This window comes from Apis dorsata, unplaced genomic scaffold (genome assembly GCF_000469605.1).
Source record: "Apis dorsata unplaced genomic scaffold, Apis dorsata 1.3 scaffold_61, whole genome shotgun sequence".
NCBI lineage: Eukaryota > Metazoa > Arthropoda > Insecta > Hymenoptera > Apidae > Apis > Apis dorsata.
In genome coordinates this window covers 613379-631307 of record NW_006263361.1, presented here as the reverse complement: position 1 = coordinate 631307, position 17929 = coordinate 613379, and positions in this window count along the sequence as shown.

Below are 17929 nucleotides of genomic sequence, written 5' to 3'. Positions count from 1 at the left end.
GAGTAATTTAATTTCCAATTAATCAATAATTCAAAGAAAATTTAAAATTTGAACTTCGTTCCGATCCAATTCGCCAAACGTAAAAGGCGCGAAATTCAAACAAACGCGCGTCTTCTACTCGCGCGAATAACGTAGAGCGACAGATTCGTTTCACGTGGTAGATGTAGATCTATTGTCGATACATTAGCGTAAAAAGGATGCGACGCGCAACATCCACAACGATAATGATCATCGAAAGGATCGATCGAACGTCGTTGAGGTAGAAAATTGCGTGCAATCGTTTCGCGGATGCTGCTTCGAGTTTCCACGTTTCCTCTTTTATTCCCGTTTCCTTCCTCTATTTATTCGTCGTCGAAGAGTGGTATTCATCGACACTTCATTACGCGTTCACGCGCGTGCAATCACCGCGTGCAATCATTGTACGACGCGATCCAATGATTTTATGTCAGGTGAATCGCGATAATTGCAAGGGAAAAAAAGATCGTTCGAGAGAAATTATTTAAATTTCAGTAATTTGTTTAATTTTAATTCTAATTCCTAACGATACAATTTCATCAATTTTAATAGTTTAGAACTATAAGAAAAATCTCGCCAATCTTTTACGACGCAATTGAGCGTCGTTTCGGTGAACGTTAAGATATGTATGTGAAATAGAAATAGGATTTACCGGCGTTTCCCTTCGTTTATGTTTCATTATCGTGTTTTACACTGCTTAGAACGGTGGCTTTTTAACACATTTATTGCGTACATCACGCAGTTGAAGAACAGTTTTACGGAAGATATATTTAAAAATCAATCGCGAAATTTGTTCAACATTATCAACAATGAAAATTCAATTACACTAATTAATCGAAATAGAAAATAATAATAAAAAAACGAGATGCGGCTAACTGTAAATCTACCACTGCTCGTGAAAACGATCGAAGAATAATCGAAAGATAATTATAACCTTCTATCTGTGATAATTCTTCTCTAACTTTTCTCAATCCATCACCTACAATTAAAACAGAAATACCAACAACGGACGTGGAAAGAAACCTTCCCCGTTAATTAATTATAGTCGTACGAAAAGAAACCACGATAAGACACGGTGTGTAATTAAATTTTCAACAAGATCGCTTCCTCGAGAATCGCAATCAAGTATTGCCTTCGTGTACACGCGTATCTCGAGATCGAGCAACAAGGCAGCAAGTATTACTCGCCACTAATTCACGTGTAATTGAAACGCTTAAAATGCACGCCGCGTATAGAGATAACCGGTTGCACGAGTGGCCGTGTTCAACATCCTACACCATGATCTAATCACGTTTGTGTATACGAGCATGAACCTGTGCACAAAATTGTAACATCTTGAAACGACAAATCTGTCGTTTCGATAACTTTATTCTCACGTGTATCATATCACTGATGATATGATAAAGTAGTAGAGATAAAAATTTTCATCGAAAGAATATTAATTTATCCTTTTACTAATTTCTTTTTTTTTTTTGTAAATAAAATATAGTGAAATTTTATTTATCTTGTCATTTCATTCGAAAAGAATGCAATAAATCATTTATCATTATTTTTATGATACACAATATTTATGAAAGCAATATTCATTTCCAAAATATTTACATTTCACGTTTATCGCGCACACAATTCTTCAAATTATAAAATTTCCAAGAAGCAAAGAACTTAACGTTACGATTGCAAAAGATTACAACAGAAGATTAAAAAAAGATGAAAAAAAAGAAAAAAGAAAGGAAAAACGGTTCAGATATCACGAATACACTGAACATTGCATTTCATCGCGAAACGCGCACACAGGATTCACAAAGGGAGCCGAAAAGAGAGAAAGAGGCGGGAACGAAGTGAAAAGGTAGCAACAGCGTAGTAGGCAGCTCCTTTTCAACGATTTACCTCGTCGCGAGTCACCGAGCTCGTAAATATAAAAAGCCGAGGAAAGTGCTACATTTCGTGCTTAACTCGTAGCAGCTCGCGTTGATCGATCTGCCGGATGGATGACGTGTTTCCAGCTCCTTCCAACTGGAAGCACCATCCATTAGAGGCACCGTGTTTAATCAGAACTCTAAAAGTTTCTCGCCGCCGCCTCTTCGGTCAGCGTAATTGGTCGGTCGTCGAGCGCGCGAGTATTTGCGTGCCGCTTTTGACTAAACTCGTGGAAATAAGGGAAAAAAAGAAAGAAAGAAAGAAAGGAAAAAGAGGAAACAGGAGAGTTTGAAAAGGGAGGAGAGAAGAGAAACTGGAAGGTGAAAGAGGCGGAGGTAGGTAAGACGGAGGGGCGAGGATTGTATCGCCCCCTCCCCTTGCCTCCCCGTTGGAAAAGAATAGAGAGAGAGAGAGAGAAAGGGGTTGCGCCCAGAGTAAACATGTCAAGCACAGTGCCGCCCATTAATTAGAACCCTCCCCTGCACTCTTATCCTCTGGCTCTTGAAAGAAAGAGAGACGCGTGGATTCGGCCGGAAGCCCGAAGAAGAGGAACGACTGCAACTGCGGCTTTCCCGCGAGATGTATCGCGGTTGAAAATCTATCAGGTATTCAGGAGTGAAACGACACCAAGGCAAGGTAACTTGCCAACTCCAAACTTTCGGCGAGCTTAATTAATCACGCGGCTTACTTTCGCGTGAAGGGGATGGTGCAAGTTTTGCCTCGAAAATAGGGGATTGGATTTGATTTATTTAACAAAGAAGTGGAAACGGATGAATCGTTTCCAAATTTTGCTTCTTCTTCTTCTTTGCACGATCCAATATTTAACGGAATTATCTTTTCAGAATTTTCTTGAAAAAAGAATTTCAAGGCCTTCAAAAATTCTACGCGAGAGAATTTAACTCTAGCTGGAAAAAAAATATATTATCGATTCGAGGCTCGACGGTTTCGGGGCTCGCTGTTTCGCAATCCAGAGTCGTCGAAAGAATCCATAGTAATCGAGAGGGCCCGGCCAGCCGAATGGAAAGGGGGGTGGTGGATCGCGCAGGGTTGCGCGCTGCGCCGCAACGACAAAGAGTTTAATTATTTGTAGGAGGCTGTCAGAAGGTTTGAGGGACGTGGAGAGAGAGAGAGAATTCGAACCCTTCGGCTGCTGGCCTCCGCTTCCCACGCCTCACCTGTCCGATCGAGATCCTTATCTCCATTCGGGGGGGGAAGAGGGAAGCGAGGGTGCAGGGTGCAGCGCAAATGCAACGCGGGGAGAGGAATTGATCGATTGTTCCTCCCCTCGCGCGACAACGAAATGTTGTTTCGAGGACAACAATGGGCAGAGGAAATAATAAACAAGAAAAGCAAAAAAAAAAAAAAAAGAGAGAGAAAAGAGAGAGAGAGAAGGTGGAAGAGAAGGTGGAAAAGAAGTAGTAAGGGAGTAATAGAGAGAGAAAAAAAAAATATATAGTATAAAGTGTATGTAGGTAGCGCGAATCAAAGGACTGTGTGCCACGACCGGTTGAAAGGGCAACACAAAACGAAAGGTCGATAAGTCGCGACCGACGAAGAAAGGAGACGAGAATGGTGGTAGGACGACAATATTAGTCGTTCATTATTCCTCGAGCACGTAATTACAGAGGCACCGAATGGCCACTCGTGAAGGCACGCGACCCACGCGACATATGGCGAACGACTAATATGATGGAGTCCACATTCATCGGCGAGATCCTTCGATCTGCTCCACGCTTTTTTTTTTTTTTTTTATTGATATGTCGAATCTCGAGACGCGAAATCGTGCAGGGCTGTCCTCGTCCGAGTCAATTATTCGATTAATTTAAAGTCTGGAAATTCGTATTTGAATAATTTATTTCAATATTAAGTAAGAAATAGGTAATTGTAGCGTCGATCGAAGATCATATACGAAGAAATGACAATCTATATAAAGTTGCTATGAATGAATTATTCTAAATGAAATTATTACCTAAAGTGATTTTATTTTAATTAATTTTCTAATTTTTCTTTTCCAATTCTAGTAATCCGTGAGGTATATTTTTTTACAAAACTTTCGATGAATACCTCTTCGAATATTGGACAAAACATAAAGACATACATCTTGATTAACTAACACCTTGCAACACCGTACAACATTCCAACATTTCTCTTAAAATATAATCGGCGAATTTTCAAGCGAGCAATTGTGGAAAGACACTTACCTATTCTACCACGGTAAGCAAGAAATAAGCAGGAGGAGCTCGAGGAGCGTTTCAAGTTTTTATGAAAGGACGCGGATGGCTGGTAGGTTGGAAAACGTCAAATTAGAATTAGAGGGTAATCGAGGGACGGTGGAAGAGCCGCGAGCGTCGCAGTTTAAGAATAATACCCGGTCGTCAGCGCGGCTTAATGCCCGAGATGCAAAGCAGGCGAAACGATAAAGTCGTTCTCTGCTCGACTACAAGGAAGACGATGACGATACGACGGTGGATAAGACGCGAGAGGCCACGGAAAATGAGAAAGGGGGTGGGGAGGGTGGTCGTCGGTGGGTTGGTCCTGGGTTTGTTTTGAGTTTAACAGCCCTCGACGCGGAATAAATTCCTTGGAAGGAAAACCCTTTGGTGCCCGAAGCGTCACGCGACTCGGTTGGAACGTCCTCGGTGTCTTCATTACTTTAATGGAGCGCGAGTGTCGGCGTTGGTGTCCCGGAAGAGGAGGGTGGATGGAAGCGACGACTTCGAAGGATGTTATGAAATCGGCAGGAGAGGATAATAACCCTGGCGGCGAAACGGTGAAAACGGTGGAGGGAGGGAAGTGCTAATAGTCGAACGAAGCTTCGAGCTGTTGCTTTTCCGAGAAAGTCTTGGAGAGACTTAATCCGTCACCTTGCACCTCCCCAGCACGCGAGTGGCGATAATGTAAGCGACCGATGAAATGAAACGGATCCTCCCGAGATAAGTTTCAAGGGGGAGGATGTAAGTGCCCTCTCGTTTGGTCTACTGTGAACTTTGGAACTGCTTGCTAGGTGAACGAGAATTGTTTGTATTACGTCGTCTCATAGGTTGAGGATTAATTAAAATGGTCGAAATTTTCGTAAATAATTTTCTAGAAATAATAAGTATAAAAGTATTATTGAAATTTTATTTAAAAATAATACGATAGAAATCGGTTATTCAAACGACCGATCTCCAATTTAAATTAAATTGGGAATATATCTAATAACGATTAATTTACTTTTTGCTGAATTTATTTATTTCTTATCAAGTATATATTCTTTTGTATAATAAATATTTATATTATAGCTTCGTAATGATGTATCGATGAAATTGGAATAATCGACGTTTTATTGTATCTTGAAATCGTATGTTGAAAGACGAAATACAAAAAAGAGGGGAAGGGAAAAAAAAAGCAGATCTGTGGAGGGTGAGATTGGAAGTGAATCCGATGCAATATAGAAACGGAAATACATGAGCTTCCGGTCGATAGTTCGCGCTCTCTTGGAAATACCAACGGGAATATCTGTCAGTGACATATTGCTGGCATCGTTGTTACGTCTGAAAATAGAGTGAACTGTTCCCCTCTCTGTCTGCCGCGGCTAGCCTTCTTTGTTCCCCCTCGCGGCCTGCCATTTCACCGACAACCTCTTCTGCGAAAATCGTCTCCATTCGGATTCAAATGAGGCCTCGTTCACACCATGCCACGCGTCATATACCCCTTAGGCGCTTCGAGTGGTTCGACGCGACGAAATCGGTCGGTGGAAAAGGCGAATGGAAATGGCGATTCCTTCCTTGATACATCCCATCCTTTACAGCTATCTGTTCCTCGTATCGAGATCACGCTTCGGATTTTTTTATTAAACGTTCCCAGGAATAAGGAAGTAGTTTATCCTAATATTCTAATATCTCTATTTTATTATTTCTAATTTATAATCATGTCTTAACTTTTCAGATTAATTTTCCCTGATAATATCGGTAATCTTGAAAATGAAATTTTATTCTACGTTTTAGTATTCAGCCAGTAGATCATATTTTGTCATTACTCGTATTCAATATTTAATAATTAATATAAATCCTTGATATTAATCAATTATTACATAATCATCATTTCATTTAATCAAAAAGATATTCTATAAACATATTTTCCTAAATTCATCGAATTCAAGAATTCAAGATGCCCCAAATAAACGTTTCCCCTCTGCAACTTAATTCAAGAAATTGCACCTTATTTATCCTATACACCTACTATAATTGTGTCGGTCACTCTACAAAGCTCAACGATACGCACGAGACGAAGAGAGAGAGAGAGGCAGTTTTAATCCTTACTTTACGACGTTGCCGAGGAAACAGGCGAATCAACGTGAAAGCTTAGGGAAGCGGGATCCACCGCTGTGTAACAAGTGCATCAAGAGCAAAGTATACAACGGGCGTAAAAGCTGGAGGCTGGAACAACCGAAACGAGACGCGGCAATAATTAACGAAGGGTATTTTATTAAAACGCGTGTCGTGATCGAGGCCTCTCGTATCCGACAAACAACCGACCAATGACACCGCCGCACCATCGCGTGCTCTGATTTCCGGGTTAATTAAGACCCTCGTAAAATGTTTTTTAAACCAACCAACCAACGTTACTCCGTCCGCCCAATTATTTTCTCTCTTCTTCTTCTTCTTCTTCTTCTCTTTTTTTCCCCCTTTCCACCACCATCTCCCTCGACCAACTCTCTCTCTTTCTCGTCTTTTCGTAACGACACGAGAGGGACCGTGCGTTGTCCGTCGTTCCTAATGAATATCTAACGCGACGTGGACTCCTTTCACGAGGCCATAAAGCGCACGCGACATGTCGCGACCGGGGATAAAAGCCAGGATGGACTACTCGCCCGTTTTTTAATTCCTCTCCTCCGTGCGTTCCTTCCCTTCCCCAAACAAAGTGCACACATACACGCGGTGTACAATGGAGAATCGAAGAAGCTAGAAGATTCTGGAATGTAATTTCAGTTTAAGCCACCCTCCCTGCTAAATAAGTTAACTAAGATAACAACTCGTCGTACGTATCGAAAAGCGCGAGAACGCAACGAAAACGTCGTCTGAATTATTTGCTTAATTTCCGTTAAACCGAAACTCGAGAAACGCCATAGAGGAGAAGAAGCTGGTTTTAGTCGAACCGTGGTTCTCCGCTCGCCGTTCACGCCAAGGGAGGAAGGAAGGATAGGAAGAGGAACGAGATAGAAGCCGATGGCGGTGGAGAAACACGAGCCGAGCTAGAGGAGAAGAGGCAGCCAGTTAGCACGGTAACGGATCAGACCTAAGTACGTACTTAGTGGACCCCCAAGCGCAGCCGGAGGCGTCTTAATCACGTAATTGCTCGCGAAATCCCGTCTCGGTGTATCCAACCACCCCCATCCACGACGAGCCAGAGCATTCCGTGGAAAGGATCCGGAGACGGAGCACAACCCCTTTCGACGGTGTGCCAGCAGCCACACGCGTCCGAGACGAGGATAGGCAGTCGAGTCCATAGACTACAAAGTGAACGCAAACTGCTCCAGGCTCGATATCTTCTTACTTATTCATCCGTCGTTTCGCCTTGGCAATCGAAAATTACTCGGTCGCCGTGGCTCGAAATCCTTGACAGGCTTTTACAACTCGGGACCCGTTTCCGGGGGTTGGCTTCCCGAGAAAGGCGAATCCAATTCGCTTTAGGAATTGGGTGGGTTAGAGCTTGGATGTTTCGAGGATCGAAACGTTTACGTACGAATTAAAGAGGTCACAGGTTGTTTAAATGGAGAAGAAGATTCGAATCAGATTTGTTATAATAAGGATTTTAGTGTTAAGGATACATAGAGTGATGGAACATTTTATTTCGAATCTTATTCTTTTAACTTCGATCGCGTTCAATATTTCGCATCTCTTCAAATTATATCGATTCCAATCGATCGATAGAAAATAATTCAATTCCTTTTCTTCGTTCCCCCTTTTTCGTATCGTATCTAGAAATTTCAATTTGCAACTACGAATTAAAATTCATCTATCCAAATCTCCTTTCCAACTTAATTAACTTCCATCTTCCCCTCGACCTAACCCCTCGTCGAAACTTCTAATCACCGACAATACACCCAACATCCATCCGCTCGATAAAAATTTGACTCGCCGCGGGTGGCGTAGAATCGTTTTACGAGTTTTCTATGGACACACACATATATATATACATATATAGTCGCGTCGTGTCCGAGGGGATGATGGTTGTTTCCCGAAACGATAGTTACGATCACGAGCCAACCATTGTTTCCCTCCTCCTAGCTCGAAACGGTCACGAAGAAGTGGCTCTTGCTCAATATTCAATAATTCGCCGGTCATCCGTGCCCCATCCGCTCCCCTAGGGTCGCCCGTCCGACCCGCCCGGCCATCGGTATAAAATATCGACGAGACAAATCGGAAGTCGGCTCTCGTTCCGCTGCCCGCCGCGGAATCGAGGTTAATTCCTTCCGGTTTCGTTCGTGCGCACATCGCCGATATCTCACGTTAATGGGGCGCGATCTTGACAACGAAAGGGGGACGAATGGCCGAGAGGAATTATCAAAAAAATAATTGATAATTGCAATATGAGAATTTTTTCATCCCTCCTCGAACTTTTGAAGAGGAAACTTGGAAATAAGGGAATAAACGTATCGACGGATGGTAATTTGCATGATTGCTACCAATGTTCTTGCCAATGTTATTTTCCTGCCCCCGTAGAATTCTCTTTCTACGGGCAGACAGGAACGCCCCGTAGAATTTGCTACGAGTTAATTTGCGATTAATTCGCGAACTTCTCCACGAGTTTTCCCTCCCCTTCTCGAGTGATAATAACTCGCATTGGATGGTTAGGCGAACAGTTTTCGTGAATATTTATAATGGCGTAGAATTCCGACAATTCGGGAAATAGCAGGAGTTTGGAGGATCGTGATTATTAATATTATCGCAAATATCGATCGTAGCAAGGTATGAATAATATAATGGTATGCTCGTACGTGGAATGGGTGCGATGATTGCAAGATTGCATTCGGATAATGCATTGCATTGGATTATGGAATTCTATCGTATTTGTAATCTTAGCCAAGCGTGAGAAACGAGACGTGTTATGGTTTCGTCGAGAAAGAAAACCGGTGATGAAAGATATCGATACGTTCCTTTGCTTCCGAGAACATAAATTACATGGGGGAGGATAGAATATAATGCGATCAAAATAAATGGTTAATGCTTCTTTATATATTGGAATTGTATTTATATTGGAAATTTACTGCTTCTACGTTCTTCTCGTAGAAACTTAATAATCGATAATTTCCGGTATCAAGAATCGATCTTTACCTTTTTCTATTCTAATCTAATAAATAATATATTATTTTCGCGAATTAAACTACAAAACCATGATATAAAATTCCCTTACCAGCGAATAGAATAAACGTATCAACGTTTCTATATATACACACGACGAAATATCTCGAGCCTAAATCTCACGTCTTAAAAAAAATCTCTTTTTTAAAGCGACCAGAATACACGAACGCGAAGAATATATCCAATATATTTCCTCGCGAAATATTATTCAAATATTCGGTTTTAATAAACGATAAACAACCCGACGAAGGATCGTACGTACATAAAAAAAAAAAAAAAAAAAAAAGAAAAAAGAAAAGAAAAGAAAAAAAAGAAAGTACAAATCACCCCAACCACCGCCCAGGGAGGAAAAAATAATAATTCCCCGACCCCGATATTCGTCGTGTAGGAAAACGGCCTTACGTCCCAATGGCTCTAACGTTATTTCCTACCAAGATTTGCCTGAAATTTGCTTCCGTGCCCGTACCAGAAGCCCATAAATATGTAATACCTCCCATATCGTACGGCTCGCCTTTCCGCTCCACTCTCGCCCCCCCTCCCCTCCCTCTCCCTCTCCCTCTCCCGTTTCTCTTTCTCGACGCCATCCCCTCCCCTCCGTCGCCGACTCACGGTGACTCTCGCAACCCCTTACGTGTTTTTGCGGGGTTGTAGTAGCTCGCGGCAATATAAGGGGAAACACGGTAAATCATTTGTCCCGAAAGAAAACACAATGCAATATCCTCGGTCGTCCCGGCCGAGACGCCACTGCGTATGTCTCTCCCCTCTCCCTCCTCTCGCCTTCCTCTCGTCTCCTTCTCGTTCGTCCTCCCCGCAATCTCCGCGAGTCTCCTTTCCCGTTTTTTTTTTCGAAACGGAGGAGGGGAGGGGAGGATCGCGCGAGCCATAAGTCAACCCCTTGTTGTATCGGGAAAAATGGTTTAAAGTGGTGTTGCGCGCTCTTATAAGCCTCCTCCACGGCGAGAGAACCGTTTTAGCCGTTCGCAAGAGGAGGGGGAAGGGTGAGAGAAGGATGGAGGAGGACAGGAGGAGGACGTGTTTTATCGCGGCTGTTAAACGGCCGACGAGAACCTTAGCCACGATTCCGTACGGACGAGGTCGTTATTGTCCACCCCCTCTCCCCTCCTCCTCCTCCCCCGAATCACCGCAGTCGACAAACGGGATAAACGGGCCTGCGTGATTTATGCCACGATCCGCGGGGATCGTGTCACGCGAATCGCGGCCCAATCTGCGGTCTTACGCGGGAAAATTGTATGCGTTGTATGCGATGATTAAACTCGGTGGTCAATTATCCTCCACCGTGGCATTAGGTATTGAGTTAGCTATTGAGTCGTTTCGATTAAATGATATTAAGGGTATAATATTATATATTGTCAGTGAAGAAAAAAAAAAAGAAGAGGAAGATAAAAATTCTTTCGATCGAAACAATCAATGGCGCGTCTTTCACAGATATGGATGGATGGATATTATATGTATATATATATATATACGAATCAATAACAAGAGAAAAGAAAATTCCATCGTGATTTTTCAAATCGGATTACATCGATCTTGCCTCGTTCGAGCGATCTTCTCGACAGAATGGGTATACTTTGGAATTAAGCAGTTCTCTCGGATATTATTTGTCGAAGTAGAGAGAGGCAGAGGAAAAGGGCAAACAACGGGTCGAGTGTCGATGGTTACGAGGATCGAAATCGTGGCTCGAACACGGGGGTTGCATTAGAGAGCTCGTGAGGTTGGCCAAGAAACGGCCAGAAAACTCGACATATTTCTCCCTCTTCGGGTTATCGGTTGCGGATGAGAGGCGAGGAGAGGGAAGCGGATAGTTGAACGGGGACAAGGAGAGGAAAAGGACACACAGGGGGGAAAGAGGAAGAAACGGCGAGAGAGGAAGGAGAATAAACCGCGATCCAGAAAGCATTTCTCGACGTAACCTAAAATAATGCCCGACAGAATCGAACAAAAGCATGAAATATGGACTGAACCGACGTCACCAGTCCCTCTGCCACGCACTGTAACTTATGATACGCTTCCTCTCTCTTTCGACGCACGCTCGAAGGAAAACATTGTAACGCGACCACCGATCTGCCCATTGTAATTTAACGGATGCGTTCCCCTTTCGCCAGATTTTTATCCTTTTTTTCCTTTTTTCTTTTTTTTCTTTCTCCCTGTTTCCCTCGAGGCTTCCTCTTTTCTTCCCCTCCTCCTCCTCCTCCCCCTCCTCTCCGATTCGTCGAGAAGTTCCTCTTCTCAACGGAGTTTAAGAAGAAGTGGCATAAAGCGCCGACAACCAAGAAGAAGAAACATGACAAATCCTCCGGCCAGCGGAGGAAGGAAAGATTTTAACGACTCGTCGCGGATCCGAGCGCTTTCTGCGAACGATTTTTAGAGGAAGGCAAGAAACGAAACGGCGCGGTGTAACGAGGTTAACAAGGGAACGGTTCTTTCGTCGAGTTTTAGCGATGAAATTGGAAATCATCGTCACCGCGGGAAGAATGTTGGGGGGGAATGGAGAAAGTTGCGAATTGGTTCGGTGAATAATTTGCGATATTTAGAAATTTACGAGGGAAAGTGGCCATTTTTTTTGCAAAAACAATGTCATAGTTAAAATAAAATCGTTAAGTAATAAAATTTCAAGAGAAGATTTCAAGAGACAGATATTGGAAAGCAAGCATTCTTCGCTGATTTCACGCTGATCTGGTAATAGATCTTCTAATTGACAGATTTTCTATTTAAATTCACGAAACTCGCGAAGAACGCGACGCTTAACTTTTTACCCGTTCTCTTCAGAGTATCTTAGAGATGTATCTTCTGTTTCATATCGAGAGGGACGAGGGATCGATTTCGCGTTACAAGAGTACACCTCGAGTCGACCTATCTCCTCCTCCTTTCTAGTTTGCTCTGTGCATAGGCGTAAATTATAATGGCGGGGCTTAGAGATCGCCACTCTGACAAATTACAGGTTTGTTCTCCGGCCACGGGACGCGCGTCGGAGATAGATTTCGTCGCTCCATCACCGTCGCTCTCCGAACCGGACCTCGCGCCGCTATGAATATTAATTCAATTTCAACCCTCCCCAAGTCATTTTCCCAAACTCTCGATTCATTTCTCTATCCTCTAAACCGTGACGTTTTATTCTTTTATTTCTTTTTCTTTGGGTATCATCCTCGTTCGTTTATCTCCCAACTCGTGTTTCGAATTTTCTTGTATTTTAAAATTTGTACGTATGGAATTATTCTCGATTTTTAAAGCGAAGAAACACGATAATCGATGATATAAAATTGATATGTAATACGGTTTTGAATTTTAGAATTCTATTATAGATACGTGAAATCTATCGATCTCTGCGATGAGGCGAACAAGTTATATTTAATAATTTTATAATATAAAAAATTATTGGATAAATTCTTCTTACCTCTATCTCTTCTAAAAGTTTATAATCACATTTTATCACATATCTCAATAAATTCGCAACTGTGACAATTACTTTATACAAAAATAATTCTATTCAAGTTCTCCAAATTAATAAACCCATAGAGATCACTATGTACAAATGATAGAGAGAAAAAATATGGTTATAAACAACAAGAATCACTTTCTAAAAGTGATTACCACAAATCTCCAATAAATTCGTTTACATAAAAATAATTTTATTATTCCACAATTAAGCTGCAAATTAACACATCCATAGAGACCAGTATGTGCAAATGACAAAAACCCACTGTTATTTACAACAAGAATTACTGGAATCTCTTACAAGAATAACTTCATCCCCAAGTATTGTGCCAAGATAGTGGATCCAAAGGAAGTACCCTCCTCTCAAGACAACGCCGTTTCCGTTTCTCGTTCTCTCCACAGCGGCCGCGGGAATTAATTGCAACGACCGTGTCTTAATTGATAACGAACAGCATTAAGTTCTCGCTCTGTTAATGTCTCTCCCAAAAGCGAGACGAGGGATGGAATGGGCCAATGGGAAGCACGACGGTGGGTCAAACGAGGCGAAGGATGATCCTCCTTCGGCCCAGACTAACGGCCGAGGAGGTGAAATAATGCCGGCCACGAAGCCGTATTTGCATTAGCTATTTGTTCGACCCTAAAAACTGTCGGAACTGCACCGAACTGGCTGCTCGTAAACCTCCCCCATCCCGACTATATCGCGGAGAATCGTAGCTCGGAAATCTGAAACTCGAATCGAGATGGGTCCCGAATTCCCGCGATTCCCTGATTAGAAGGCAAGATTTTACCTCGAGAGAAACACCTCCTCTCCGAGGAGGATCCGAGATTTAAGATTTAAACCTTTTCGCTAATGATAACTAGAAGACTCGGGAGAAATATCCTCGAAAATGGAGAGATTCGGTGAGAAAAATGTAAACTCTTGTAACTCTTTGCGTACTTTGATTGAACGTACGGATTGTATAAAGTAAGTATAACTAAGTCACGTGATTAAATAAAATTTTATCAACACTAATAAACTTCTTCGAATGAATTTCGAAAAATTGCAATGTCTCCAAGGAACGAGTGCGATCTCGATGCGATCGAAGAAAATCATGGAATAAAGTATGAAAGCCAGTGCACGCATCGTAAAAAGGTATGGAGAGAAATATCGATATGACTTACCCCATAAATCGATGCTCCGGAGTTAAGGAAGAAAAGGAAGAAGCTAAATGGTGAACGTTCCACGGGGTCAATCCTTTCGTTTCCTCGATTGCGTGCCTTCGGTGTGTCTGGGCATGATGAATACTTCACGACTGGCCGCACAATGTATCAGATTTTACGAGCGGCCACCTAGAAAAAGAGAAATGAGCGAAAGGAAGCAGAGTGACAGTGGTGGAGAGTGAGAGCGAAGGAGTTGGCTTGAAAAGGGGTGGGAGGGGGAGGAAGGGACAGGGAGCAGCGACCGCGAGGGCAGATTTTATTACGTTATTTTGTTAATGCACTCGGTTCTCGGTGATCCACGCGCCTCTAACGTCCCACGAAAAAATATTATGTTCCTACGGTCAGAAAACCGACCATGAAAGAACCCTTTTATGCCCTTCCATCTTCATTCCACGGAATTTCACCTATACATTCTTCGTCGCGAGAGTCGAACGAAGCCCTTTAACCCCTTAACCCTTAAATTTTCAACTTTTTTTTTCTTTCCTTTCACAATTTGAACTTATTGTGCAGAGATATCTTCAAATAATAACGATACACAACGATAATATATAGCGGTAAAAAATCGTATTTTGAAAATTAAAAAAAAGAAAGAATTGTACGTATCGTAAAATTGTATCATCCTCAAATTGTTCATCAACACAACAGATTGGTAATCTATGGTTACGATGGTGAAACGAAAACCGGAAAAACTGGTCAGTTTCATTCCGCGGTGCGGAACTTAATAAAAGGGAGCGAAGGGACAATAAGACACTGATAAGAAGGACAAATCGCGGTATAAATAGGAAGAGGGGGCTAGGAAACGAACTAAGTCGTAAGCAGTTGCCTCACGTACGCAATTTTTGCCGGTGCCGAATCCTTCTACGTACGAATATTACAAGCACGGACGATTTAACACGGCCGATACTCTGTGTACGTTTGCGCGCAAGGGTTGTTGCCGGAAAGGTTTATTTTAGTCGGCCACCACCGGCGGCGACGTTTCGATTCGCCAGGCGCCAAGCCTTCCAAAAAAATCGAAAATTTCTTTGACTCGTCCATTTCTGAGAACATCTATTTCCAACTTCACGATACACGCAAATACCAGGTGCCATTTTTGCTTTTCACTTTCGTTCGATCTTGCGATAGAAAAAAATTGAATTCAACAACGATTGAGTCAACTCTCTCTCTCGAATTTTTCTGTATGGAAAAAATATTTTGCCGAATTTAAAAATTCTACTTCTAGGAAGCGTCCGGAAGCCCTGATTCGAAAGCCATTAAGAGTTGCATATTTGGAAGGAGCGCGGCCCGTTTCTGGCGAAAATGGCACCCTTACGTGTCGTTTCTACCGGGAGGCTTTACAGCCGGCGTTTAGAGCCGACTTAAGCGCGGTCTTGTCGTTTCGAGGGCCGCCTCGTTTCACGAACAGTCTCGCGGAGGCAACGCGTGTCTGTCAATAAATACGCCTCGAGGTATTTTAACAGCGGCAATAATTTTCGTCGCACCATAAATCACCGTGTGCAGCCGTGATGTGTGAAGGGCGCACCCTCTCTTTTCTCCCTTTTCTTTCTCTTTTTTCTTCCCCCCCCCCCTCCATTTTTTCTCTTTCACCTACGAACTGCACTTTCGAAACCAGAATGGATTCGCAAACCAGTTCTCGTTCATTCTCGACAAATCTCTGAACCAAGTTCAAAGCCCGACCTTTGCATTTGAAGGCAAATTGGATCGTAATTGGAATTTATTTCAAAGAAAATTTCGATCCTTTCTAATGATATTTCTAACAATTGCGATACGTATGGAATGTGAGATCTTTTCGATGGAAAAATAATAATAAAATTAAGAAAATAATTGCTACATACATACAAGATTAATTACATATTGGATCGAGAACAGAAAAAAATTGAGGGCCATTCGCGTGACGATAATTTCACTGGAACGAATAATTCGGCGGAAACGAGCATGTCGAGTTAGAATCGAAACACGGTTTCCTCCACGGTTTGCTCCTCCGCAGTCATTTCACATTCCTAGAGGAGTACGTGTCGTATTGATTCAATGAATGTACGCGCGGGAACCGTGACGGTAGTCTCGGGTAAATTCCTTACCTGAATGAGTCACGGGAAGTACCTATACGTCTTCTAGCCTATTTGCCGTGAGATAATAATCGCGAATAAATTGTTGCACTGGTCGATCATATTTTAGAGCGACCGCGTGCATTTCCACTGTTTGAAACTTTAGCGAACGTTCTCCTGATAAAACCGTATCACCGCATCGATAACCACAACCTCTTTACGTTGCCGTCTTAACAAACTTATCAATTTCATTTATTTGAATTACGCACCGATTCCATAATTTTTTCGCTCAAGATCCTACGATACAAAAATTCTTTTCATTCGATAATTTAGAAGGTTTAAAAATTATCAAGAAAAGGATTCAATAATTATTTCGTTTAATCGAACTCGAGTACAATAGATAGGAAGATTGTATTATAATTAATAAATCAAATTCCCTGCTCGTTCCATTCGGAACGACGAAACTTTTTATCTGTCGCATAAGCAAAATTCCCGAGGCGTATACTCGTTTCCGCCGGAATAACGGTGGACTATTAAATTTATAAATCACCAGTCAACACAATTGGTCGCGCTCGCGGATACGTGACGGCAGATCAGTCACGTAGAGGTTCATCCTCCCCTGGACCCCGGCGAGGAAGCGAAAGAGCGTGCCAACGCGAATTAAGAGGGGCAAGGGTGACCGTTCCTATACGACGAGTCTCCGTTCTGTTAATGGTTTTTCAACGAGCCTCGAACACGAGTGAAAGCGCCGTCGTGAAATATAATTCGACACCCGTGAAAGCACGTGGCCGCATCGTTAAGGAACGAGATCATGAACACGTTTAAGTACCTGCAACCGAGGAGGATATTTGCATACGATCGTTACACGACGATGATGGTTGGGATGTGTAACATCGTTTTCACGGGGAAAGACGATAAGTCATGATTGCTTCGCGGAAATCGAATCAATTCTCCGACGCCTACACGCGAAAATAAAGGAACGAAAGTAATGGTTTCGTTGATTTACGAAATGGAATAACGTGGATATATGAAAATACTCGATTACGATTATATTACGGAGAGGAATAGAAAGTTAAGATTAACGAAGAGTTAAAAAGTGTCTATGAGACGGATGAATAAATTTGTGAAAAGATGATAGGAGAAAGTTTCGTTAGGGAAAAATATATATTCGTGTCGGGAATGGACGTTGTTTTTATTCGACGTATAAATTTGAAGCGCCATTGGGATTTTCATAGGATAAAGTCGATTAAACTCGAAAGAAAGAAAAATGAGAGGATTTCATTAGGAAGATTGGACGAAAGGGTACAACGTTTTAAATAATATCGAAGCATAAAAAAGAGATTGTCGCGGTGGTACGAAGGTAATATACGACGGGCCGATAAAGCATAACGAGCCGTGCTTCAACTCGACTCCCCTTTTTTCAATTTTTCAATTTCCATTTCACGTTTCCCACTCGCGTTTTCCGCGCGAGAGAACACGAAAAAAATCCGCAAAGCGGGTCTCAAATTGCCCCGGCGGAAACCGAGAAAGTGAGTCATATTTTCACATACGTGTGCGAGGACCCTCTTCGTATCCCAGGATCGTACACGGGAAACGAAAATATCTTGGAACGTGTGCGCAGATTGCGATAAAACGGTATATTTACCAATAGAACATTTGTATGCTTTGAAAGGAAAAATACATAACACATATGTTATATGTTGAACATTGAACATAGGCAATGCAAATAATAATTATAGCTTCAAAACTCGGGCGATATATTTTTATCGGATTTGAAGCTGAACATATTGAAATGTAATGTAAATTAAAAGATTGATATTTAAATGCCAGGAAAGTCCCAGAAAATATTCTTTCCCGAGATAAACATGAAAGAAATTTTAGATACTTTTTGGAATTATTTATAAATATTGGCTTTGCATTGAAGAATAAATCATAAAGGAAAATAGTTGTAAACACAGT